The sequence below is a fragment of the Musa acuminata genome, chromosome BXJ1-8, assembly GCF_036884655.1.
Source record: "Musa acuminata AAA Group cultivar baxijiao chromosome BXJ1-8, Cavendish_Baxijiao_AAA, whole genome shotgun sequence".
In the NCBI taxonomy this organism is placed as follows: Eukaryota; Viridiplantae; Streptophyta; class Magnoliopsida; order Zingiberales; family Musaceae; genus Musa; species Musa acuminata.
The window spans coordinates 28,284,434-28,311,252 of NC_088334.1; the positions used below are offsets into that span (position 1 = coordinate 28,284,434).

Genomic DNA, 26,819 nt, shown 5'->3' on the forward strand with positions numbered 1-26,819 from the left:
ACAGAATGAAATTGACATAAGCAACCTAAATACAATGTATCTTGTCAATAGTCCTTGTGCATGGAATCAAATCTTTCAACTTGTGGGTGGGGGAGCAGCAGAGACTGAGCACATGGGGTGTGTGGCAGTGGTGGTGTGTGCGCGAGGTAAAAGAGGAAGATGCCCTGCACGGCCTCCGCTCACCAGTACTAAGGTCTTGCAGCCTTTCTCGTGTGCTCACGGACCCAATCAACAACAATTCCACATCGGAGAGCGTAGGACGTCCTTGGAACTTGTGAGGAATCGCATGTCGTCGGTCACCACTCGGCTCCCCCATGTTTGTGGGTGGTCATATAATATAATATGATAGGGTAATCCTTTTTTATTTTATCAAAATTATCTTTTATTACATATATATATATATATATATATTATAAAAACATGTAATTTATATAATTTATTTCTTTAGAATCATTTTTTTACCGGATAACATATCATTTTTATCTTAGCCATTTTTTTATAAATAAATAGGTACATAATCTTAATTATTCTAGTTAATGATATTATCTTCTATCATTCTTTTTTCTTGCTGTCTTTTTATTTATTTTATTATCCTTAGAGCAAGACGAGGAGAAGACAAAAAGGAAAGATGAGAGAAGATGAAAATAAAAAAAAAATTAAAATATTTTATTTTAAATTAATTCATTAACCCGAACCAATTAAAATAATATATAAAAGCAAAATCAACATTTATAAAAGAACACCCTAAAGTAAAAGTGAATGGTAATGATGAAATATATATGATAAAACAGCAAGTGTGAGAGGTATTATTCGATTAAAAAAAAACTATGAGAGCAAATCAACATCGTTTTTCCTTTTTTTGTTTTTTTTTAATGTAACAAATGGTTGGACTATCACAAATGGTTGGACATGTACAAATTTCCTCCATTGCAAACAGATAACTCTTTTCACCAAATATTATACTAAATCTGAATAAAATATATTAATTCTAAAATAGAAATAGTTCACAAGGAGCCTTCACTAAGGTCCTGAATGCAAAAGAGCAATTTTATTATATAAAATCTACCACATGCTACCAGTACACATCTACCAAATATCAAAATATTAAACACTCGTTTTCAGATCTAATTTGGTCAACAAATCTGAATTACCAATGTGCAAAGAAATAGAAATCTTAAATCTTGGGAGTAATAAGCCCAAAAGTTAATCTGTAATCTTAACAAAGAAACCTCCTCACGACTCGATTGATTAAGCTTATTATCATTAATCGTTGCTATGCTTCAAGAAGCATCATCCTACTCTAACTCGGGTAGGTCTCTCATTGCCACAATAAGAGTACTACTCATATGCCAGTTGATTATACCGAATTGCATTCAGAAAAAAAAAAAACAAAAAAGGCCATTGCATTACATGTAAGCACGCATCCTAAGCCTGACAATGGATTGAGCTCCATCAACGAAAATGGTAGTGCCAGTCATGTAACGGGAATCATCTCCCACCAAGTACATTACGGTAGAAGCAACATTATTCTTCGGATCGAGCCATCGCAACAACGGTATGATATCCGCTGTGGACTTCTCCGTCTTCTCCTTCCCCATTGCACGAGGATACTCGTCATCCAATTGAAGACCACAGGCAACTGCATTGACTCTTATTTTGTGCTTACCAATCTCCATTGCTGATAGCTGCAATGGTAAACTAGATTCAGAAAAATTGAAAAGGAGAACAAATTGCATAGGCAAACATGCTCAAATTATCTTCCAGCCCATATAGTCGCACATAGCTGCAATGGTAATACTCGACATATATAATGTTGTAAAAACTCTAGAATGAACAAGCAAATTTAGAAAATATAAGAAAATGAAAGAGGAAATTGAACCAGCAATAAAACAGATCCTTCACAATCCATCTCCAATAAAAGAAGCACTCAAAACTACAGTGCTGGGTCCCTCCACTAGGGCCTGGCCTTGAAAATAATGGATCAACTAAAGTGACTCAAGATCAAAGAAACTCCATTATGCACAGCTAATGCTTGAGGAAGATATAATAGTAAGCAACCAAGACAAAATAAATGAAGGTGACAACCTCCTGTGCTAGCACAAGAATGGCAACAGTTTCGAAATAGTGGCTATGTATTTCATATTCCCTCACTCCAGTATGCTGAAAATGGGGCCTCCCCACCAGACTCAATGCAGGAAGCCAATGAGCTGAGGCCGACTGAGAGGCATGTCTTATGTTTTCCAAACGCTTTCCAATCCCATGTGGGAGTTCAAAGATAAGAGCCCCCAACCTGAATCTTTTGGCCAATGTTCATACATATATTTCACTTAGGGGCTAATTCATTGATTAGCCATCTTTAAATCTTGCAGGATTCAAGAAAGGCAATTGTTATCTGAGAAAATTGTGTCAAAGGGTCCTTTCAACATTGCTGTGCCTGTTCCAACTTTGTGTTTTTCCCTAATATCTTCACACGTGGACATGGGCATGTTGTCTGAACATTTAAATCATGAGTTTTTTGCTGTGTGATTGTTCTCTTCTGTCTATTTCACTAGTTTCTGTGTAGTGTATCCTACTTAGAAACATTTTTTGAACAAAAGTTAGTCATCTTTCCATTTTCCAGTCTCCAACACCAACAATAGTTCAATAACTATCAAGATCAAGAAGCATTTTACTGGCTGCCTAAGGAACATTGTAAACATCACCCATCCTAGTACTACTCTCGACCAAGCATTCAATTTGATCTTCTCCAACCTTGACAAAGAAGACCTCTTTAAATAATCAACCAGCATCCTCATATTATAATGTCTGTTTATATCAAGTAGTTAAGTTAAAACAACGATGGCAAGGTTGCTGCTATATAATATGTGACCATGGTTTGATATTAGAGGTAAGGTTGCGATACCAACTCTCCGTCAATCCCGCTTCAATCGTCTTTAGCTAAGCTGATTGAAAAAATATGAATATGGTAGAGAAAAAAATAACTGAGTTAAGCAAATAAGCAAATGGCAGCATTTACATTGTAAAATTCTAAAATCTTTCCATTAAACACGGCTATCACAAATAATAAGGTCAGGTATTTGTCAAAGGTCTCCGAAGATAAGACCATGATGCTTTCATATCTCCAATCCAAGTATCAGAAAATACTTTTGCTCATACCTAGAATATTTGTGGCTGTGAAATCAAGAGTTCAATGTACTAAATTTAACACTGACAAATGGTGACACTTTAACCGTTCATCCAAGTAGTAATGTCAAAGCTTCAAACTCCACAAATTAAATGGCATGAACAACGCTAAAACTACCATACAGATTTCAGATAAATATGCTTAACTTGCACACCTGAAAAAGAAATCAATTTTATCACCAAAAAATTTAAATGATAGAACATTTTGATTATCAAACAATTGAAGATTCATACATACATTCCTTTAAACTTTCAACCACCAAAAACACACATTGATGCCATCAATAGTACATGCCAAAGTTTAAAATTTAACTGATCAGCAAGGATAATGTAGTATTAGTTTATACATATCTATCATTGCATGTATCCACATGACAAAAAGGAACCACTTTTTCAGTTTCCTCAAAGGTGCTCTCATTAGTCTTCTTAGCACTGGAACACTTGACATTATGATTGTCAAGTGTATTGCATGTCAAATGCCAAGAAGTTGGCTGTCTTCCTAAAAGTTCCAATGGAACACTCAGGCTTCGGCAGCACATCACCAAAGAGGAAAGATACCAAGAACTTAATTCTCCTAGGTCTTTTTGAAGTTATACTCTCTAGTCCAAAATTATGAGATAAAATTCATTTATGCAAAGGCCTACCAGCTGCCAATCTAGAAACACCAACAAAATTCCAGATACTTAAGACAGGATAGCTAATTTGCAAATAGTAATTAGTAGGGTTTGGTAATGCGAGGATAGGATATGCCAAAACAACCAAAATTTATTGTGAATGTATTCATCAAATCTTTTGGTTATATGTAAACCTTCATATTTATATAACTCAGTTTTAGAAAAAAAAAGGATCAATTTGCAACAAAATGTTCGAGCACAAATTAGAGAGAGAGAGAGAGAGAGCGAGAGGTAGGGAGGAAGGAAGGGAAGGAGAGGAATTTATATAAGCTAAAGGCCAGCATTTGACATCATGTGATCTGACCTAAGGAGCCTAAAGCCGGTATGAATATGGATCAAGGTGTAGTTTTGATTAGGCAAGGTTTAAAAATATAACGATCGAAGTGCCTAGAAAGCATGTGTATCTGTGGTTCTGCTTTATATTTATTTGTATACAAACAATATTTATATATCTTTAATCAAACACGAAATAATACAAATAATCTTCTTTTTTATCTAACACTTCTTTATTTTATTTGCGTTCAACAATCTATTACAAAGAATTTGAACTCTAATTGTGTAAAGGATGTCATATTTATAAACATACATAATACATCTCATGATATATAGAATTGTGATTCCAAGCTTTAGAAGATCATGAATTTTACAAATTATGATTTATATGAACATGAGACTCCATGTCACAATAGGGCTTTTCATTTATGACCTAGGTGACTAGTGTTCAAGGTTTAAAAATAAATTTCATACTTGTAGGTTAGGCAACACTGATCCTCCCCAAATCAACATTGATGGGAGCCTCATGCTTCAGGGTGCCCTTTTTATGAATCATGATTCTTGTAGAACTTCTAAATTGTGAAGTATCTAAAAAGGATGCATCAAAACTTGTAAAATTAGTGCTACCAAGGGTCTAACTTCAATAATTTAAACAAAAAAAAGTAAAACCTACATCATAAGTATTTTGACAAGCAAGATTGTCCTTTAATGTCACCATGACATGTACAAACATGCAAGGTTTTTAATTTTGGGTACAGGATCCATACTTGTCCTAGCCCGAACAGGTACAAACCCAAGCTGTACCAACATACCATATGTCAGTATGTCAGTATGTAATGAGCTTTGAAAAAAATAAAAAAAGATTGAAAATTTTATAAAATATATATTACTGCCTAATACAAGCCCTTAGTGGCACGTGCCTAGCTAAGCAAGGCTCATATCAAGTGACAAGTGGTACACAGGCCTTGTAAGCATATTGCTCAGTTTACCCTGGTCCATGTTGTCACGGACTTAGCTGGTTTTGCCTAAGTCGTGCGGCACCCTTGCATGTCCGTCCGCAAAGGTTAGCTTCCCTGAAGCCTCTCATGGTCCCTTAGGACCTACAAAAGAGAAAATGGGTTAGAGAGAACGCCTCACTCGGGGTCCACAAGCAAACATTTCAGAAAACACTTCATAGACAATGCAAATTACAAACAGACTTTACAAGCTCTGAACAATTGCACAACAAAGGGTCAAAATGATCAACTATAGACCGAAAATCTCTTATAAGTGTCCACATGATACAACCTTTATTTACAAACCTAAAACGACCACCAAACCCAACTAAAATGAGACTATTAAGCCTTCGGTCGTCCCTCTTCATGCTGTGCAAAGCATGAACTTACCAAAAGACACGGACATACATAAGCATTACATCAAACATCTTGTTTAGAAGTTTGTCCGTGACATTCTCCCCCACTTATTCCTTCGATGTCCTCGTCGAAGCCTTTGCCAACATTGCAATTCCTTACCTTTGCTGAGTCTTCAATCTTCTACTCCAACTGTAATGCGTCTCCTGGCTCCCAACTGCTCTCTGCTGCTGTTTTTGAGTAGTCAAACCTTTGATCTGCCATGCTGCTTCAACTCGCCAATGACTCTAACTCTAGTGTGGGGTTGGCTGAGTTGTGTTGATCTCTGTTGGTTCCTGCGGATCCTCCAGATGAAAGAAAAGATCATCCTTACTATGCGCCAGTCTCTCAAATGTCTCATGTTGCTTGAACTGGGTGGATGCTTGTTGGAGCTTTAACGAGCATCGCCTCGCAAACTTCTGAAGTTTTGGGTCTTTCCTCCACAAAATTTGTCACTTCCAAGTAGGTTCGCATCACTTCCGTTTTCGATTGGCATTTCGTTGGGAAATGAAATGGACAATCTACTCTCAATAGCACTGATCACCGTTGGTGAGGATTTGACAACTATTATCTTTCATTATCTTCGAAGGGTCTTTGAACCTGTGCGGTGCTCCTCTGTAGGATAGATAAGAGAATTTGGGTACTCGATTTCGCCCGCCTCCTCGAGGTTGTACTCCATGCATCGAGCTAGTTACTGGCCTTCGCCTGCTCTTTGCTCACACTTCTGAAGCACTTGAAGTGTTAGCACTCCTTGCGTTGAGTTAGTTACTATGATTCACCTTCTCAATGTCATTGAACTTCTAGAATGCGCACTTGAAGTGTTAGCACTCCTTGCGTTGAGTTATGATTCACCTTCTCAATGCCATTGAACTTCTGGGTTGACATCGGTCTTACGAAGGTCCTTGGCCTCTGCCCTTCAACCTTGTCTTAGTACTTGGAGTTTGCCTCTGCATGCTCCACCTCCTCGACCTCTTTCACGACCAAGCGTGTCACGACCCGAGTCTGATAAGCTAACTGGCCAATAACTCCATTTTGGTCCTTCAACCACGGACCAAAATGCTTAAGCGGGAGTTAACGTAGTACACTCATCAGACCCTTATAAGCTAATCATACACATTGCCCACTTCCGATGTGGGACTAATGGGATGTTACAATATCCCCAACTCAATTAGCTTGACGTCCTCGTCAAGGTCCAACATATCCCAGATCGAACCCTAACATAGTGCATGTGAGGATTAACTCAGTGGTGGCTCCACGCCGTGATGAGTTCTTTGACTCCATCCACGGGTAGCCCTTTCCTACTCGAGCCCTCTCACCATGCCCAAATGCTAGGTCGGCTCTGATACCAAATGTCACGACCCGAGTCTGATGAGCCAACTGGCCAATAACTCCATTTTGGTCCTTCAACCACGGACCAAAATGCTTAAGCGGGAGTTAACGTAGTACACTCATCAGGCCCTTATAAGCTAATCATACACATTGCCCACTTCCGATGTGGGACTAATGGGATATTACATTATCCCCAACTCAATTAGCTTGACGTCCTTGTCAAGGCCCGACATATCCCAGATCGAACCCTAGCATAGTGCATGTGAGGATTAACTCAGTGGTGGCTCCACGCCGTGATGAGTTACAAAGCGCTCTCCCTCCATGAGAGTAAGGGATCAATCACTTTCACGGAAGTCCCGCCTTTGCGGTACCATGACGCTGCCATGCCCATGGCCCTACTATCCGTTGCCTCGCATCTGCATCCCTTTTCTTCACAATCAGTAGATATGTCTATGTGGCACTCCTCCGAGTCCACCTTCATTCTAACTGATGCTTGATTTTGGGTAGCTATGTCCCTCTGGACTCGTCGTTGCTTCCTCGCCCCTTTCGACCCCCTGCTTTAACACCTCTGTGTTCTCTAAGCAGCTCCCTTTGGTCGATGGAAAGACAAACTGCAACTCCCATGTATGGCCTCTACTATCACGTTGTAGGATTTGCACCGATTCTATTCTCCTTAGCTTCCTTGGTAGCAACGTTCGCTTACTCGACCTTATCCTCTAACTTGCCGGGCTCCCTTAAGCGAATATAGGCTCTGGAGCAGTCCAACTCTCCAGCTGCTTTGATCATACCTCTGCATGATCAAGTCCCTCCCCTGGGACTCATTGGTACTTGCATTCGAACTTTTCCCTTGGTGGAACACAACCCCATATGCTGATGACCAAGGCTTTCATCCGATGCAAAATTCGATGCACGCACGGAACACCCGCCTCTGCGGTACCATGGCCTTCACGCCTTGAATCCATAGCCCTTCTTGCCGTTATGTTGTTCACCGAAGTAGAGCTTCCAATAGCTCCCGATCATACCTCCGTATGATCTAGTCCCTCACGGAACTATGTCGTGTGTATCATATTGCCACGAACTGTTCCACCACGATCCGTTGCACCATGTCACCTCCTGGTGACATCTCTATTGCATTCTGATCCTTGTGAGATGAACTCGATTGTGATCCCTCTATGTGTGGCCTCTACCAATACATCGTAGGGTCTCTTCCAACTTCGATTTTATTCGCTCCTTTGGCAATCGACCTTCATCCACCCACTCTTGGATCACACCTAGATGAAGCACCGCTCTAGGATAGTCCGTCGCCTAGTAGCTTCCAAAGTCCACCGACTTCGCTGAAAATGGTGCACCATTGTCTGGATCCTGGGCCTCTGCCCCTACCAGCACAATCTCCGCTGCGTACCGCTTCCTTCCTAGCAACTTGACTGACAACACTATGGCTTATTCTTCAAGGGTACCCGCCTCCATGTCCTCTTGCCCCGTGCTAAGGCCTTCTAAACCCAACTTCGCCTCCGCAAGTTGAGTCGCCTTGTTCCTCCATCAAATGCTTCTCCGAGATAAGGTGCATGTGCCCAGAAGCTCCGTTCGTCTTTGGCACCATGCAAGATGAGTCTGCTCCGACAAAATAAAGGACCCATGGAACAACATGATCCTGCTCTTGCTTTTGCAAGAGTTCATGTCCTTGACCTCTATCCAAGGAAAGCACTGTGCCTCCGCTCCATGTTCCATCTTCTATGTTGGCTCCCTTCATGCGGCTTGGGTACTTCACTAAGTTACACCCAAGTTGCTCCGCTCCTCGTTTTGCATTGAGTTAATGGTGGCCCTCGCGCCCACCATTCCACGGGTCAGCCCTCCCTTGAGTCTGATCTCCATATCGACTCCAAGTGTGCCTTCGTTTGTGTTGCTTTGGGTCGCTCCCCCACTTGATCTCACAATGCATCCACCAATGCATTCTTTCAAGCGAGATCATGCGATGACTCCTCGCCGCTTGCTCGATCCATTGAGCTTCGTGGAGTTGTTGTTTGGTGAGGTACTCCTCCTCAACATGTGCGATCCGTCCCACATAATTCTCCCTCTAGAGAGCCGAGACTTATCCCTCCTGGATAATTGTCACATTGGAGCAACATCTCTCTTTGTTTCGGAGACCACCATCCCCTTGGACTACTTCGATTTGCTGAACAAACTATGCATAGTTCTGCCTCCTGCAAACGCACTTGCTAGATTGTGACTCCACGTCAAGACAACCCCCGCTGCACCACTCAAGGCCTAGCAACATACTGAACTCGTTGCATACTTCAGCCTCCTACAAACGTATCCTTCATATGCCGAAGAGAAAGTTTCAATGCTCCATGGCGCCGAGTTTCGGTCGTCTTGGGATGGCTACGAACATTCCATCATCTGCATACAAGCCCATGCATGAGTACCAAATTCTTCGAGTTAGCAATTCCCCCCACCTCTATGAGCTTTGCACAACTCTTTTGGTCACTGAGCAACTCATTCCACCTTGCATGGTCTCATCCTTTACCAAGCGCCTCGCTTGCCTTGAGAACCATCAAGTATAGTTGTCAACGTTGAGCCGTAGCTCAAACTCAGCCACCCCAACCTTTGTGCGTTCCACATTCTTCTAAGCTTGCCTGTTCTCGTGGTGCCTCTTGCGCGAAGGGTTGGCCATTCCTCTGAATGTCAATCTCAGATACCCATTCCTCCGAGCGACTTCTTTTCCCTACATCTCCATGTCCGTTTTCCCCCAAACGGTCGCGCGTGTGCTGACTACCCTCAACGCAGCCCCGCTAGGTTCCCCACATTTGCATGCTAAGTGTTTCTATGAGTGCTTGTCCCGCTCTGATACCATCTGTCACGGACTTAGCTGGTTTTGCCTAAGTCTTGCGGCACCCTTGCGTGTCCGTCCGCAAAGGTCAGCCTCCCTAAAGCCTCCCATTATCCCTTAGGACCTACAAAAGAGAAAACGGGTTAGAGAGAACGCCTCACTCGGGATCCATAAGCAAATATTCCATAAAACACTTCATAAACAATGTAAATTATAAACATACTCTATAAGCTCTGAACAGTTGCACAATAAAGGGTCAAAATGGTTCACTACAGACCGAAAATCTCTTACAAGTGTCCATATGACACAACCTTTATTTACAAGCCTAAAGCGACCACCAAACCCAACTAAAATGGGACTATTAAGCCTTCAGTCATCCCTCTTTATACTGTGCAAAGCATGAACTTACCAAAAGACATGGACATACATAAGCATTACATCAAACATCCTGTTTAGAAGTTTGTCCATGACAATGTGTCAATACTGACACGGGAGTGTCTAATTTGATATAATCTACACATATGGACCTTGCTGATGCTATGGTATTTTTTTCAACCAATATTGTTGCCTCTTAGTCTTAAACTCAGCCCACTCAAATATGACAGCTCAACAGCATATTCCCTACACAAAGTTAAAGTTATTTCAAGATGCTTTTTTTCATGACCAAGGAATACATTAAAGGAGTTGGTTAGTGGCTGTAAAACACTAAATTTCGAAATTCCTTATGCATAAAGGGTTGTTTCATGCACTAGTATTTATTTTGGTGTTTAGGGCTTATAAAGAACTTTAGAAACTGATGATATTTTAGCAGAAGCTTTCTTGGAGTACTCTCATAAACTCTGTATTTCTTGGATGCGTCCTTGAGTGATGAATCTTTTATTTTTTTAGTTTTGTATCCTTGTTTAATTTTCGTTGGGTGGTGAACTTTCTGTATCCCATTGTGATTTTAAACTTGGCGGTGAGCTATTTTTTTCGTTTTTATCAAAGTTGCTTCGTTAGTTCGCTCCTTTTCTATTCGACAAACTGTATTATCGGTTTTCTCTCGAATTATATTCTACTACACCCTCCCTCATTCTGCATCACTCCGGTATCAATTTGGTATCAAAGCTAAAGGCATCATGGCAAGGCGGAATGAAAAAGATATAGTTGGTGAAGGTAGTTGTCATAAAGATGATGTTGAGTCGTTGAGGCTACAACTACGAAGATTGCTGTATAGTCTATAAGAAAAAAATGAAATAATTGAATAACTTCAAAGTAAAAACAATCTGCATGAAAATGATATCCATGAGTTTACTTCTGATGATGATACACCTCCTCTTCCAAGGGAGTCGAGAAGATGTTGGACAAAAACTGGAATCCAAGACGAGTGACAGAATAAATATAACCCAAGATTGGAGATTCCAGAGTTTGAAGGTAAAATAAATGATGACTTTATTGATTGGTTTAATACAGTAGAAAGAATTTTTTATTTTCATGAACCACCAGAACAAAAGAAGGTCAAACTTGTGGCACTCAAACTCAGACGGAATGCATCTTTTTGGTGGAAAAATATGAAAAAACAAAGAGAACGTGAGAGGAAGAGTAAAATCGTGACATGGGAAAAAATGAAAAGACAAATGAAGAGAAAATATTTACCTGACAATTATCGGCAAGAGATCTTTCTCAAAATCCATGATTTTAAACAAAAAGATCTTAGTGTGGAAGAGTACATTACAAAATTCAATAACCTAATGTTAAAAGGAGAGCTTGTGGAACCAGAAGAGCAAACCATTGTAAGATTCTTAGGAGGTCTGAAGTATGAGATTGCTAAAGTTGTTCAACTGTAGCCATATTGGTCTTTAAATGATGTGAGTAAGCTAGCATTGAAAGTTGAAAAGCAACAGAAGTTTGAAAAGAGTTCTCGGTACGGCCCAAAAGAAGGCTATACAAAAGGAGGAAGTTCCAAGCCTACTGTCCCAAAGCAAGGTGATATCGAAGGTGCAATAAAAGGGTGAAGAATATGCTAGCAACAAAAAAAAACCTAATTCTTCTACCCCAAGTGGCCGAAAATGCTTCAAATGTCATGGTTTTGGGCATATTGCTTCAGATTGTCCAAATAGGAGGATTGTAACTTTGTTTGAAGATTATAGTGATAGAGGAGAAGATGAAGCTGACGACGAACCAAAATACGATGATGATGAGGAAGAGATTACTTATGCTGATCATGATTTGTCTATTGTATTGCAACATAGCTTACAAGTGTCTTATATGGTCAAGGATGAAAGTTGGGTGAGAAAAAATGTGTTTCACACTAAATGTACTTCTCTTGGCAAGGTGTGATTGATGATCATCGACAACTGCAGCTTTGAGAATGTGATATCTTTGGAGATAGTGCAGAAGCTAAAGTTGGACACAATCCCTCATCCATATCCATACCAATTATGTTGGCTGCAAAAAGGAAATGATATCAAGGTAACCAAAAGATGTTTAGTTTCATTTTCTATTAGCAAGTATTATAAAGACGAAGTATGGTGTGATGTTGCTCCTATGGAGGCGTGTCATTTGCTGTTGGGAAGACCTTGGCATTATGATAGGAGGGTGTTGTATGACGGCTACAAACATACTTATTCTTTTAAGGTAAATGAAAAGAAGATTATCTTAGCTCCATTACAACCTTTCGAAATCAATGCACCAAAAAGAGAAGTTAGCGCTTTTATGTCTTATGGTGAGTGCAAAGGAGAATTGGAAAAGGGTGGTCATGTTATGGCTCTAGTGGTAGTAGAAGAGAATGAACAACATAAGGAGACACCGACAATCACGAAATCAATCCTAGAGGAATTTCAAGATGTTATATCGGAAGAGATTCCACATGGCCTTCCACCTTTGAGAGACATCCAGCATCACATTGAGCTTATTCCGGGGGCTATTCTACCTAATAAAGCAGCATACAGAATGAGTCCCAAGGAGCATGAAGAACTTCAAAGGCAAGTTGATGAATTGGTGCAAAAGAGGTTAGTTCGGGAGAACATGAGTCCTTGTACAGTTCTAGCCTTGTTGGTGCCTAAGAAGGATGGTTCTTGGAAAATGTGCGTGGACAACTGCACCATCAACAAAATCACAATGGACTATCATTTTCCTATTCCAAGGTTAGATGATTTACTCGATCAATTATGTGATGCTTATATTTTCTCTAAAATTGATTTAAGGAGTGGCTATCACCAAATAAGAATGAGACTCGGAGATGAGTGAAAAACAACATTTAAAACTAGAGAATGCTTATATGAATGGTTGGTTATGTCATTTGGGCTATCTAATGCTCCTAGCACTTTCATGAGATTTATGAATCACATACTTAAGCCATGCATTGGAATATTTGTTGTAGTTTACTTTGATGATATATTGGTGTACAGTAAGAGCGAAGAAGAGCATATGATTCATCCGAAAGAGATCTTTCTTATTTTGAGGCAGCAAAAGCTTTATGCTAATCTAAAAAAGTGTGATTTCTTTACTTCTAGTGTTGTGTGTTTGGGATATGTTGTTTCAAAAGATGAAATCATGATGGATCAAAATAAGGTAGAAGCTATTCTCAATTGGCCAACACCTGCTTCATTGCATGATGTGAGGAGTTTCCATAGCTTAACTTCTTTTTACAGAAGATTCATCAAGGGTTTCTGCTCTATTGTCGCTCCAATCACTGAATATCTGAAATGTGATAAATTCAAATGGACTAGTGAGGCTAATGATGCTTTTGATGTGAGGAGTTTCTATGGCTTAACTTCCTTTTACAGAAGATTCATCAAGGGTTTCAGTTCTATTGTCGCTCCAATCACCGAATGTCTGAAATGTGATAAATTCAAATGGACTAGTGAGGCTAATGATGCTTTTGAGCTTTTAAAAAGAAAGGTGACCGAAGCTCCTATCTTAGTTCTACCAAATTTTGACAATGTGTTTGAGGTTGAATGTGATGTATCTAATGTGGGAATTGGTGCTGTTTTAAGTCAAGACGGAAAGCCCATTGCATTTTTTAGTGAAAAGCTGAATGATACGAGGAAAAAATATTCTACTTATGACAATGAGTTTTATACGATTTATCGAGCTTTATCTCATTGGAGTCAATATCTTCTTGTCAAGCCATTTGTCTTATATTCTTATCATGAGGCATTAAAATTCATTAATCACCAGCACAAGCTAAACAAGAGACATGCAGCTTGGGTGGAGTTTTTACAATCTTATAACTTTACGATCAAGCACAAATCTAGTGTTCAAAATGTAGTTGTTGACGCATTTAGTATAAAGCGTTCTTTATTATCAACAATGGAAGTCAAAGTAGTTGGATTTGAAACATTCAAAGATCTCTATGAAAGTGATGTAGATTTCGGCTCAATATGGCAGATTTGCAAATTAGGTTCCTTTCAACAATTTCTATCTTTGATGGTTTTCTTTTTCGAGCTAATGCTTTATATGTTCCTTCTTGTTCTTTGAGGCAAGTAATTCTAGTTTAAGCTCATTGTGGTGTTTTTGGTGGACATTTTGGTAGAGACAAGACTCTAGCTCTTATTTAATCAAACTTCTATTAGCTTAAGATGTTTAAAGATGTGAAGAGACATGTAAAACAATGTCGAGTGTGTCATTAGGCAAAAACAAGAAGTCAAAATTCTGGATTGTACACTCCATTGCCTATGCTAGTTGCTCCATGGGAGGAAGTAAGTCTTGATTTCGTTTTGGGACTGCCAAGAACTCAAAGGAACAAGAATTCTATCATGGTTATTTAATACCGAGGAGGATAAAATACAGGATGGATTTCGAAAGAAAACCAATGGAACAGTTTTTTAGATAGAAAATGTCACAGTAGACAAGGAACGAACTCTTGAAGAAAAGTTGCAGTACAGTTGTATTTGCTGGAATGAGTGTTTTGAATAAAAAAGACACGAACTCACGATAAAACTTAAATAAGATCGAAAAATAGTTCACCACCAAGTTAAAATCACAAAGAGATACAAAAATTCACCACCCCAAGAATTATAAACGAGGATACAGAACAGAAATCAAAAGATTCACCACTCAAGGACGTATCCAAGAGATACAGAGTTTAAGGGAGTTCTCCAAGAGAGCTTCTGTCAAGATATCGTCAGTTTCTAAAGTTCTTTCCAAACCCTAAACACCAAAATAAGTACTGGTGCATGAAACAACCCTTCATACATAGGGAATTTCGAAATTAAGTGTTCACAACTACTAACCAACTCCTTTAATACATTCCTTGGTCATAAAGAAAAGTACCTTAAAAACACCAGTAACTTTATGCAGGGAATATGCTGATGAGCTATCATATTTAAATGGACTGAGTTGAAGATTATGAGGCATCATTGTTAGCTGAAAAAAATATCATATCATAATTAAGGTTCATATGATCATATTGTAGTAAATTAGACACTCCCGTGTTAATCTCTCCCGATTGAAAAAGACTTATCCTCAAGTCCTTGTTTGATTCATCAACATGATTATAAAAAGGACTTAAATCAGCCACATTAAATGTTGGGGATACTTCGTAATCTTCAGGTAGCTCAATCTCATAAGAATTTTTGCCAATTCTCTTAAGCACCTTGAATGGACCATCAGCCTTTGGTTTCAGTTTTCTAAATTTATCCGATGGAAATCTCTCCTTTCTTAGATGAATTCAGACCAAATCACTTGCATTAAACTCCACATGTTTTCTGTGTTTGTTGGCAGCTTGCATGTACCTCTCATTTTGCTTCTCAATAGTTGCTTTCACACCCTCATGCAGCTTCTTTATCTGCTTAGATCTTTCATCAGCATCTCCACTAAATTACTTTGTTGTAGAATGAGGGGTTAAGCCTAAAGGACCAATAGGATTAGCACCATAAACTACCTCAAAAGGACTCTTACCAATACTATAATGCATAGAACGATTATAGGAAAACTCAATTTATGGAAGAATGACATCCCACTGCTTAATATTCTTACCAACATAGCTTCTAAGCAAATTTCCCAAGTTTTTGTTCGTCACCTTAGTTTGCCCATCGGTTTGTGGATGATGCGAGCTGCTGAAATTCAAAGAAGTACCCAACTTCCTCCAAAGAGTTCTCCAAAAATGACTAACAAATTTTGAATCTCGATTAAACGCCATAGTTCTTGGAATACCATGCAATTTAACAATCTCCTTAAAATATAAATCAGCAATATAAGATGCATCATTCGATTTATTGCATAGAACAAAGTGAGACATTTTTTAAAATCTATCAACAACAACCATGATAGAATCCTTGTTCCTTTGAGTTCTTGGCAATCCCAAAATGAAATCAAGACTCACATCCTCTTATGGAGCATTTAGTGGAGTGTACAAATCATAATTTTAACTTCTTATTTTTGCCAAATGACACACTTGGCATTGCTTCATATGTCTCTCCACATCTCTGAATATCTTAGGCTAATAGAAATTTGATTGGACAAGAGCTAGAGTCTTGTCCCTATTGAAATGTCCTCCCAAAACACCACTATGAGCTTCAGCTAGAATTACTTGTCTCAAAAAAACAAGATGGAACACAAAGGCATTAGCTCGAAAAAGAAAACCATCAAAGATAGAAAATTGTTGAAAGGAACCTGATTTACAATTCTGCCATATTGAGCCAAAATCTACATCATTCTCATATAGATCTTTGAACGTCTCAAATTCAACCACTTTGACTTTCATTGTTGATAATAAAGAATGCTTTCTGCTCAATTCGTCAGCAACTACATTTTAAACACCAAATTTGTGCTTAATTGTAAAGTTATAAGATTACAAAAACTCTACCCAAGTTGCATGCCTCTTGTTTAGCCTATGCTGGTGATTAATGAACTTTAATACTTCATGATCTGAATATAGCACAAATGCCTTGGCAAGAAGGTACTGACTCCAATGAGATAAAGCTCGATATATGGCATAGAACTCCTTATCATAGGTAGAATATCTTTTTTTTGTATCATTCAGCTTCTTACTAAAAAAATCAATGGGCTTTCCGTCTTGACTCAAAACAGCACCAATTCCCACATTAAATGCATCACATTCACCCTCAAACACATTGTCAAAATTTGGTAGAACTAAGATAGGAGCTTCAGTCATCTGTCTTTTTAAAAACTTAAAAGCATCATTAGCCTCACTAGTCCATTTGAATTTATCACATTTCAGACATTCAGTGATTGGAGCGACAATAGAGCTAAAACCCTTGATGAATCTTCTGTAAAAGGAAGTTAAGCCATAGAAACTCCTCACATCATTCAATGAAGCAGGTGTTGGCTAATTGATAATAACTTCTACCTTACTTTGATCCATCATGATTCCATCTTTTAAAACAACATACCTCAAAAACACAACTCTAGAAGTAAAGAAATCACACTTCTTTATATTAGCATAAAGTTTTTGCTGTCTCAAAATAAGAAAAATCTCTTTCAGATGATTTATATGCTCATCTTCGCTCTTGCTATATACCAATATATCGTCAAAGTAAACTACAACAAATATTCCAATGCATGACTTAAGTATGTGATTCATAAATCTCATGAAAGTGCTAGGAGCATTAAATAGCCCAAATGGCATAACCAACCATTCATATAAACCTTCTCTAGTTTTAAATATTGTTTTCCACTCATTTCCAGGCCTCATACTTATTTGATGATAGCCACTCCTCAAATCAATTTTAGAGAAAATATAAGCACTACATAATTGATCAAGTAAATCATCTAACCTTGGAATGGGAAAACGATAATCCACTGTGATTTTGTTAATAGTACGATTGTCCACATATATTCTCCAAGAAACATCATTCTTAGGCACCAACAAGGCTAGAACCGCACAAGGACTCATGCTCTCCCGAATTAATTTATTTTTTACCAATTTATCAACTTGCCTTTGAAGTTCTTCAAGCTCTTTGGGACTCATTCTGTATGCTGCCTTATTAGGTAGAATAGCTCTTGGAATAAGATCAATATGATGTTAGATGTCTCTCAAAGGTGGAAGGCTATGTGGAATCTCTTCCGATATAACATCTTAAAATTCCTCTAGGATTGGTTTCATGATTACCGGTGTCTCCTTATGTTGTTCATTCTCCTCTACTACCATTAGGGTCAAAACATGACCACCCTTATCTAATTTACATTTGTATTCATCATACGACATAAAAGTACTAACTTCCTTCTTTGGTGCACTGATTTCGGAAGGTTGTAATAGAGCTAAGATAATATGCTTTTCATTCACCTTAAAAGAATAAGTATGTTTGTAACCGTCATACAACACCCGTCTATCATAATGCCAAGATCTTCCCAATAGTAAATGACAAGCATCCATAAGAGCAACATCACACCATACTTCGTCTTTATAATATTTGCCAATGGAAAACGAAACTAAACATCTTTTAGCTACCTTGATGTCATTTCCTTTTTGCAACCAACATAATTAGTACGGATGTGGATGATGGATTGTATCCAACTTTAACTTCTGCACCATCTCCAAAGATACCACATTCTTAAAGCTGCCGCTGTCGATGATCACCAAGCACACCTTGCCAAGAGAAGTGCATTTAGTGTGAAACACGTTTTTTCTCACCCAACTTTCATCCTCGGCCACATAAGACACTTGTAAGCTACATTGCAACATGATAGAGAAACCATGATCTACTAAGTAACCTCTTCCTTATCATCATCATATTTTGGTTCATCATTGGCTTCATCCTCTCCTCCATCACTAAGATCTTCAACCAAAGTTATAATCATCCTATTTGGACAATCTGAAGCAATATGCCCAAAACCATGATATTTGAAGTATTTTCGACCACTTAAGGTAAAAGAGTTAGGTTTTTCTTTACTGCCTGCAGATTCTTCACCCTTTTCTTGCACTTTCGAAGTCACCTTACTTTGGGCAGTAGGCTTTGAACTTCCTCCTTTTGTATATCCTTCTTTTGAACCATATCGATAACTCTTTTCAAACTTCTATTGTTTTTCAACTTTGAATGCCAACTTGCTCACATCATTTAAAGACCAATATTGCTGCAGTTGAACAACTTTAACAATCTCATATTTCAGACCTCCTAAGTATTTTGCAATTGTTTGCTCTTCCAGTTCCATAAGCTCTTCTTTTAATATCAGATTATCGAATTCTGCAGTGTACTCCTCCACACTAAGATCTTTTTGCTTGAAATCATGGATTTTAAGAAAGATCTCTTGCCTATAATTGTGAGGTAAATACTTCCTTTTCAGCTCCCTTTTCATTTTTTCCCATGTCACGATTTTACTCTTCCCCTCATGTTCTCTATGTTTTTTCAGATTTTCCCACCAAAAAGATGCATTCCGTTTAAGTTTGAGTGCCACAAGTTTGACCTTCTTTTGTTCTGATGGTTCATAAAAATCAAAAATTCTTTCTACTGTATTAAGCCAATCAATAAAGTCATCAACATTTATTTTATCTTCAAATTCTGGAATCTCCTATCTTAGGTTATATTTATTCTGCCACTCGTCTTGGACTCCATGCCTTACGTGAAATCTTCTCGACTCCCTTGATGAGGTGTATCATCATAAGAAGTAAATTCATGGACATTATTTTCATGCTGGTTGTGTCTACTTCGAAGTTCTTCAATTAATTTTTTTTTTTTTGCAGACTACGCAACAATCTTCGTAGTTGCAACCTCAACGATTCAGCATCATCTTCATGGTCACTACCTTCACCAACAATATCTTTTCCATTCTGCCTTGTCATGATCTATAGCCTTTAACTCTGATACCAAACTGATACCAGGGAGGGTAAAATGCAGAATGGATTTCGAAAGAAAACCGATGGAACAGTTTTTCAGATAGAAAATGTCACAGTAGATAAGGAACGAACTCTTGAAGAAAAGTCGTAGTACAGTTGTATTTGCTGGAATGAGTGTTTTGAATAGAAAAGACACGAACTCACGATAAAACTTAAATAAGATCGAAAAATAGTTCACCACTAAGTTAAAATCACAAAGGGATACAAAAATTCACCACCCCAAGAATTATAAACGAGGATACAGAACAGAAATCAAAAGACTCATCACTCAAGGACGCATCCAAGAGATACAAAGTTTAAGAGAATTCTCCAAGAGAGCTTCTGCCAAGATATCATTAGTTTCTAAAGTTTTTTCTAAGCCCTAAACACCAAAATAAGTACTAGTGCATGAAACAACCCTTCATGCATAGGGAACTTCGAAATTAAGTGTTCACTTGGTCATGAAGAAAAACACCTTAAAAACAGCTTTAACTTTATGTAGGGAATATGCTGATGAGATATTTGAGTGGGCTGAGTTGAAGATTATAAGGCATCATTGTTGGCTGAAAAAAATACCATATCATAATTAAGGTTCATATGATCAGATTGTAGTAAATTAGACACTCCTATGTCATTGTTATTGACAGATTTTCAAAAATGTCTCACTTTGTTCCCTACAATAAATCGAATAATGCATCTCATATTGCTGATCTGTACTTTAAGAAGATTGTTAAATTGCATGGTATTCCAAGAACTATGGTGTTTGATCGAGATTCAAAATTTCTTAGTCATTTTTGGAGGACTCTTTGGAGGAAGCTGGGTACTTCTTTGAATTTCAGCAGCTCGCATCATCCACAAACTGATAGGCAAACGGAGGTAACAAACAAAAGCTTAGAAAATTTGCTTAGAAGCTATGTTGGCAAGAATATTAAGCAGTGGGATCTCATTCTTCCACAAATTGAGTTTGCCTACAATCGTTATATCCAACATAGTATCGGTAAGAGTCCTTTTGAGGTTATTTATGGTGCTAATCCTACTGGTCCTTTGGATTTCATCCCTCATTCGACAACTAAGCAATTTAGTGGAGATGCTGATGAGAGAGCAAAGTAGATAAAGAAGCTACATGAGGGTGTTAAAGCAAACATAGAAAAGCAAAATGAGAGGTACATGGAAGCTGTCAACAAACACAAAAATCATATGGAGTTTAATGTTGGTGATTTGATCTGGATTCATCTAAGAAATGAGAAGTTTCCACCGGGCAAATTCGAAAAATTAAAATCAAAAGCTGATGGTCCATTCAAGGTGCTTAAGAAAATTGGCAAAAACGCATATAAGATCGAGCTACCTGAAGATTACGGAGTGTCCCCAACATTTAATATTGCTGATTTAAGTCCTTTTCATAATCAAGTTAATGAAACAAATAAGGACTTGAGGACAAGTCTTTTTCAACCATGGGAGATTGATACGGGAGTGTCTAATTTGATATAATCTGCTCATATGGACCTTGCTGATGCTATGGTATTTTTTTCAGTCAATATTGTTACCTCTTAGTCTTGAACTCAGCCCACTCAAATATGACAGCTCAACAGCATATTCCCTGCACAAAGTTAAAGCTATTTTAAGATGCTTTTCTTTATGACCAAGGAATGCATTAAAAGAGTTGGTTAGCAGCAGTAAAACACCTAATTTCGAAATTCCCTATACATGAAGTGTTGTTTCATGTACTAGTATTTATTTTGGTGTTTAGGGCTTAGAAAGAACTTTAGAAACTGATGATATTTTGGTAGAAACTCTCTTGGAATACTCCCATAAACTCTGTATCTCTTAGATGCGTCCTTAAGTGGTGAATCTTTTATTTTCTAGTTCTGTATCTCTGTTTAATTTCTATTGGGTAGTGAACTTTCTGTATCCCATTGTGATTTTAAACTTGATGGTAAGCTATTTTTTTCGTTTTTATCAAAGTTGCTTCGTTAGTTCGTTACTTTTCTATTCGACAAACTGTACTATCGGTTTTCTCTCGAATTCTATTCTACTAAACCCTCTCCCATTCTGCATCACCCCGGTATCAAATACACTGTCAGACAGGTAAAAGGTAATTAATTGGAACTATTGCAAGCCTTGCTTATATGTTTCCAGCGCATTGTAGTAAAGTTTCAAACCCATGTTTGAACCACTAACAAGTACCCATATTTGATACATAGTAGAGCCAGACATGCTTTAAAATGTTTACATTTCCTATCTTTGCATAAGATAGAGGTTCCATTTCTAAAACTTGGGTGAGGTGCCCCTCATTGGTTTGGTATAATCAACATTTATCAAGGCGTAGAATGCCCCAGCACTTGTGTTACTAGCCAATGCCAAGTCTGCAACACTTTGTCTACCTTAACCATCACAAGAAATAGAGACACAAAGGCACAATTTTATGAATGAGCAAGTTACACTTACAAGACTTCATGTAGTATAAGCATGACAAATGGAAAGCATTAAATTTTATTAACGAGCAAATTAGAGTAGAATAACTTCTTTTCCTTGCATAATTAAATAAATTATACTTAATTACATGTTTTCTTATAAATTTTGGACTATCTAATAGTTGTCTAAGGATGAAGAACATCAGAGTTGTAATTTTATGTATCTTAGGCACACTAATAAAATACATAATTTCAAAATTTCATGCCAAAATTAACACTAAAAGCTAAAATATTTTCAAACCAAAAAATTGTTGACGTATAAGATTTTTAATGATTGTTTGTTTGGGAACTTCAAATTTGAGCCTTGATCAACATGATTTGACTGTACAATTCGAAAGTGTGCAAACTTTATACAAACCAAGGTTCATTACGGTCAATGTACCGCTTGATATGCTAGTACATACCAGTCCAACAGGGGACCGACACGAGTGGTACATCACTACACTCCCATGTACCGTGTGTCGATATACTTAGTACGATATGACACAACTTGATATATACCGTACCAACAGCTAGTCGGGTACAGACCGATAATGCGAACCATGATACAAACTTTATATAAACTATAATGATACTTATACATATATAAACCATGACAAACAGAAATTTATGAGATTCAGTCAAATAATCTTCAGTTAAAATAAAAGAGTGGTAAATTCAAGATAAAAGTGAATATAGACACCTAGATTACAGGATATAATATATGCTCCCTACCGAATATCCCCATGTCATGAGATTCATGACAGACATATAATATAGGATACAGGTCCTATGGAACTAACAAACTTACGATCACAATTAGCAGAGAAATTTTCTGCAGAAAAAGAGGTAGAGAAGATGTTCAATTCTAAGAAAGATTGGAAGTATCCTCTGGCTTCTAGTTTCTTCTGGGGATATATATATATATATAAATGTATGATAGAAGGTTTTGAATACCGGTCCGTATCGACGTACCGAGTTTTGCTCGGTACAGTACGTACTAGTATATATCGTCGGTAAGCTAAGGCGTACCGATGGTACATCCTAAAACCTTAAAAATACCTTCACCTACCACGCCAGGGTGTACCGATCGGTATGTCTCGGTAATAGTTGAAATCCGGGCCAGTACTAGTCGGTACACCTCGGTACCGATTGATATGCCTCGGTACCGATCAAAACACTGGTACTGCCAGGTAGAGGACGATCCGCGTACAGATATCCTCTCGGACCGATACATACCACCCGTACCGGGTGGTACACATTGAAATTAAGACAATAATATTTGATATATATATTATTGTAGGATAAAAATATACTTACAGAAGTGGATAATATCCAATAATATTTGATATTCCAATTTTAATCATCTATATTCTATATGCATTTTTGAAAAGAAGACATCATGGAGGAAATAGCAATTACCTAAAGTGGAAGCATAGAACTAAAATATACTTACTCGAACCAATTGTTGCACACTAGCCAAACTTGAACCGTAAGCAGCAGCACCTGGATACAAGCCTCTTTCAGCGCCTAATATCTAGGATATGAATACTATGGATCCTCCTGTTTTGCAACTGCTTTTAGCAGAAACCATGGAGCCATGAAATTAATTTTTATTGTCTTTTTATACTCATGTTCAGTCATGTCTAGACATCCTTGCATTTTCCCTGTCCAAAAGGTTCAATAAATAAACATTTGACAAAATATAAACCCTAACCTTCGAAACACGCTACATTGATTATCTTGAGAACTACAAAATTATCACTTCGGCCCTAATAAGAAAAACGTAGAATGCAAACAAACATATCTATTACAGGATTAGAAACAAAAAATACAAATGAAAACGTTAGTCCCTAAGAAGTAAATTTGTAAGGGCAGTTGTTATAGTATTTCACAGAAAACATTTTATAAAGTATTAAATACTTTTTTTCATTTGCTTTAATATTAATATCTAAATAATGTTAGATTTCACCCAATAATGTGTCACCGTGATGAAAAATAAGTTGCAAAAAAAGAGTACAGTTTGAAACATGACCAGGATCACAAGTTTGATGTATAGATCCTGCATCGTAGATATCTTAAAGCTAAAGTATGATGTTGAGGCAAGTGTGACTTCACAAGATAAAGATTAGGCCTTACATAAGTTTATATTGAGCCCAGTTTGGGTGAAAGATATCATTCTGTTCTTTTATTTTTACCTATTTTTTTATATCTTTATATGTATTTTCATCCTTATTTTAGTTTCTACTATACAGAATCTTTAGATTTTTATTTCAGTTGTATTGTTGCCCTTTGAGTCCCAATGCAGGTATGAGTTGGATTAAGAATCAAGTTTCAAAAAGATCTAGGTGTCTCCTTACGAAAGGTCTTACGCGATTTATGAGATCTATCACTTTCTTAAATAAATCTTCATACTATAAAAGTTCTAATAATATATCATATAAAGACTATTATCTCTTAAGGTAATGAGTAATGATATTAAAATTAACATTAATAACTGGAGGTTTTCTCTTCTTGACTTGTAATGTGAGGCCATTTATTTTGCGTATGTTTGATCACACTGACATCGATTTGAGTCCGTAACTGAAGCGAATCTGGATTAGTTCACACTTATTTCAAATGTCAAGATCAAGGAAGGGTTAAACAAGATCATGGAGGATGAGATTTATCTACCTTGTTCAAAAGGATGTTTAAAATGTCAGATAAAAGAGGATCTGTATACTCCACATTCAATGAATTCAGTCAGAATCCAGATTTCCCCTAACATAACAAATTTCAGACAAAATCAAACATCAACAAGGAGTGCAAGGCCAAAGTTTATGGAAGTGGAACAACAAAGATGCCCATGCCACAAGTCAAGTAAAGAATGGTAAAGTACAGGATGATTCTCTGAAATTTACAAGAAAAGCCTTCTATATATCTTAAAAAATGAACTTCTGAATGTTAAAGAATTTCTTAGGTATGTTGCTGAAGTTATTTTCGGTCTATCTCAAGATGCACGGTAACACTCCAACAAAGAATAAGGAGTTAAAGACAAAATTGGAGTAACCAACCGAGAAGATGGTAGCAGAAGCAAAATGCCAAAGATGTTCATGCTTTAGCCAGTTATCCATATTATAGTCAGTTCAACCTCAGATGTAGATGACAATGATCATGCTTTTAGAACTTATTGGTTTGTTCAAAGAAATGAATCAATTATGATTTTCAAAATAAAATGAAAAAGGAACAAAGGAACGAAGTTAAACATTGATAGGTTCATCATTAAGAGGGTGGAAGGTTTTACGTCCCACGTAATGCTCAATGCAGAAAAGTTCTTCAAGTGAAAAATAAATAAATTTTCAATAGAAATGACCACTTTATCCAGTATATGAACAGCCTTATCAAAAGTATCCACTATTTATCAGTGATTTAAAAAGCGCTAGGTGTCAAAAGACGCTAAGGTCCAAAAACGCCCGAGGCGCTAGGCGCTCACCCGAGTGAAGCGAGGCGCTAAAATATAAAAATATATAATATAATTAATAAATATAATTATTTAAAATTTTAAATAAAAATATACTATTAAATTAAGAAAATTTAAGATACAAAATCATAATGTCACATTAACAAAAATTTTCAAAATTCAAAACAATAAAATTTTACATCAAAGTCATTCATCATAATCAATATTATCGTCATTTTTACACAAATCATCTTCATTGAATTTGTCCTCTTTCTCTTGTCCTTCAACTCCTTCTTCATCAAAATATGTTTCATTCTCTATGTCTTCAACAATAGCAGGAGCCGAGCTTGATGCTTTTGCACTCATTTTTCTCTTTGTCATCTGTCTTGTATATGTTTGTAATCCTTCAGCACCTGAAGCTCTTGCCACATCTCCTCATGTCAATCTATCATCTTCAAATACAAGCTCGTCTTCGGCATCTTGCAAGTTAGCACATATTTCTCCTACTAACCACTCATTTGAATCATCAATATCTTGCAATGAGATTGGATCAATTCTATTTTATAAATCATAACGAGCCTTCAAAGCTTGATTATACTTTATATAAACAAGATCATGCAATCGTTGATGTTCCAACCAATTTCTTCTCTTTGAGTGAATATGTCATGTCATATAATTTAAAAATATATTAATACATCTATATAAATAAATTAATTAATTAAAACAAAAATATTTAGTGATCCTTACATGCTCAAAGACACTCCAGTTTCGCTTACAACCCGAAGCACTACATGTCAAACTAAGTACTTTGATAGCAAATTGTTGTAAGTTCGAAGTGAAATTTCCAAACAGACTCCACCATTCAGCTACAAATTTTTTATTATTAGCAATAACATAATAATATAATATATATATAATTAATTATATCAAATTACTAATACATGGAGACATAGTTGTCCTGGATCGAATGACCATTAGAATTCCAAAAAGACTTTCAGCATTTTTATATAAAGATAATTCATGAATAATCTTATCTTGAACCTCAAGGCTGGGAACTAATTTTGTAACGCACTGATATAACCCATCCAAAACTTCTACATCAAACCCAACATATTTAATCTTATAAAAGAATTCAGGGTTCAAATAATATCATGATGCATGTAAAAGACGATGAAGTTGACAATTCCATCTTTCGTCAATGATTGTAAAAATTTTCTCATATTTTTTTTTATTTTCATTAAAAGATCTTTTAATCGTCTCTTTTGCTCTATCCATAACCTCATAAATATATCTCATTGTAGGCTTATTTTCATTATCCACCAACTGAAGGACTCGAACAAAAGGGTCCATTACCTGTAATATATAAACTACATGATTCCAAAAGGATGACATTAAGATGATATCAGCAGCCCTCTTGCCTTTTGCTTCTTTTGCTCATTTGCTTGTCACCCATTTCTCAAAGGTAAACATGTTTCTTAGATTATGTTTTTGACGATGCA

At 37.1% G+C, this 26,819-nt stretch overlaps 1 pseudogene; it reads right to left on the reverse strand.

The window, feature by feature from the left end:
• Positions 1-1,042: 1,042 nt before the first annotated feature.
• Positions 1,043-26,819, reverse strand: part of LOC135587693 (uncharacterized) — a 35,133-nt pseudogene continuing 9,356 nt past the window's right edge.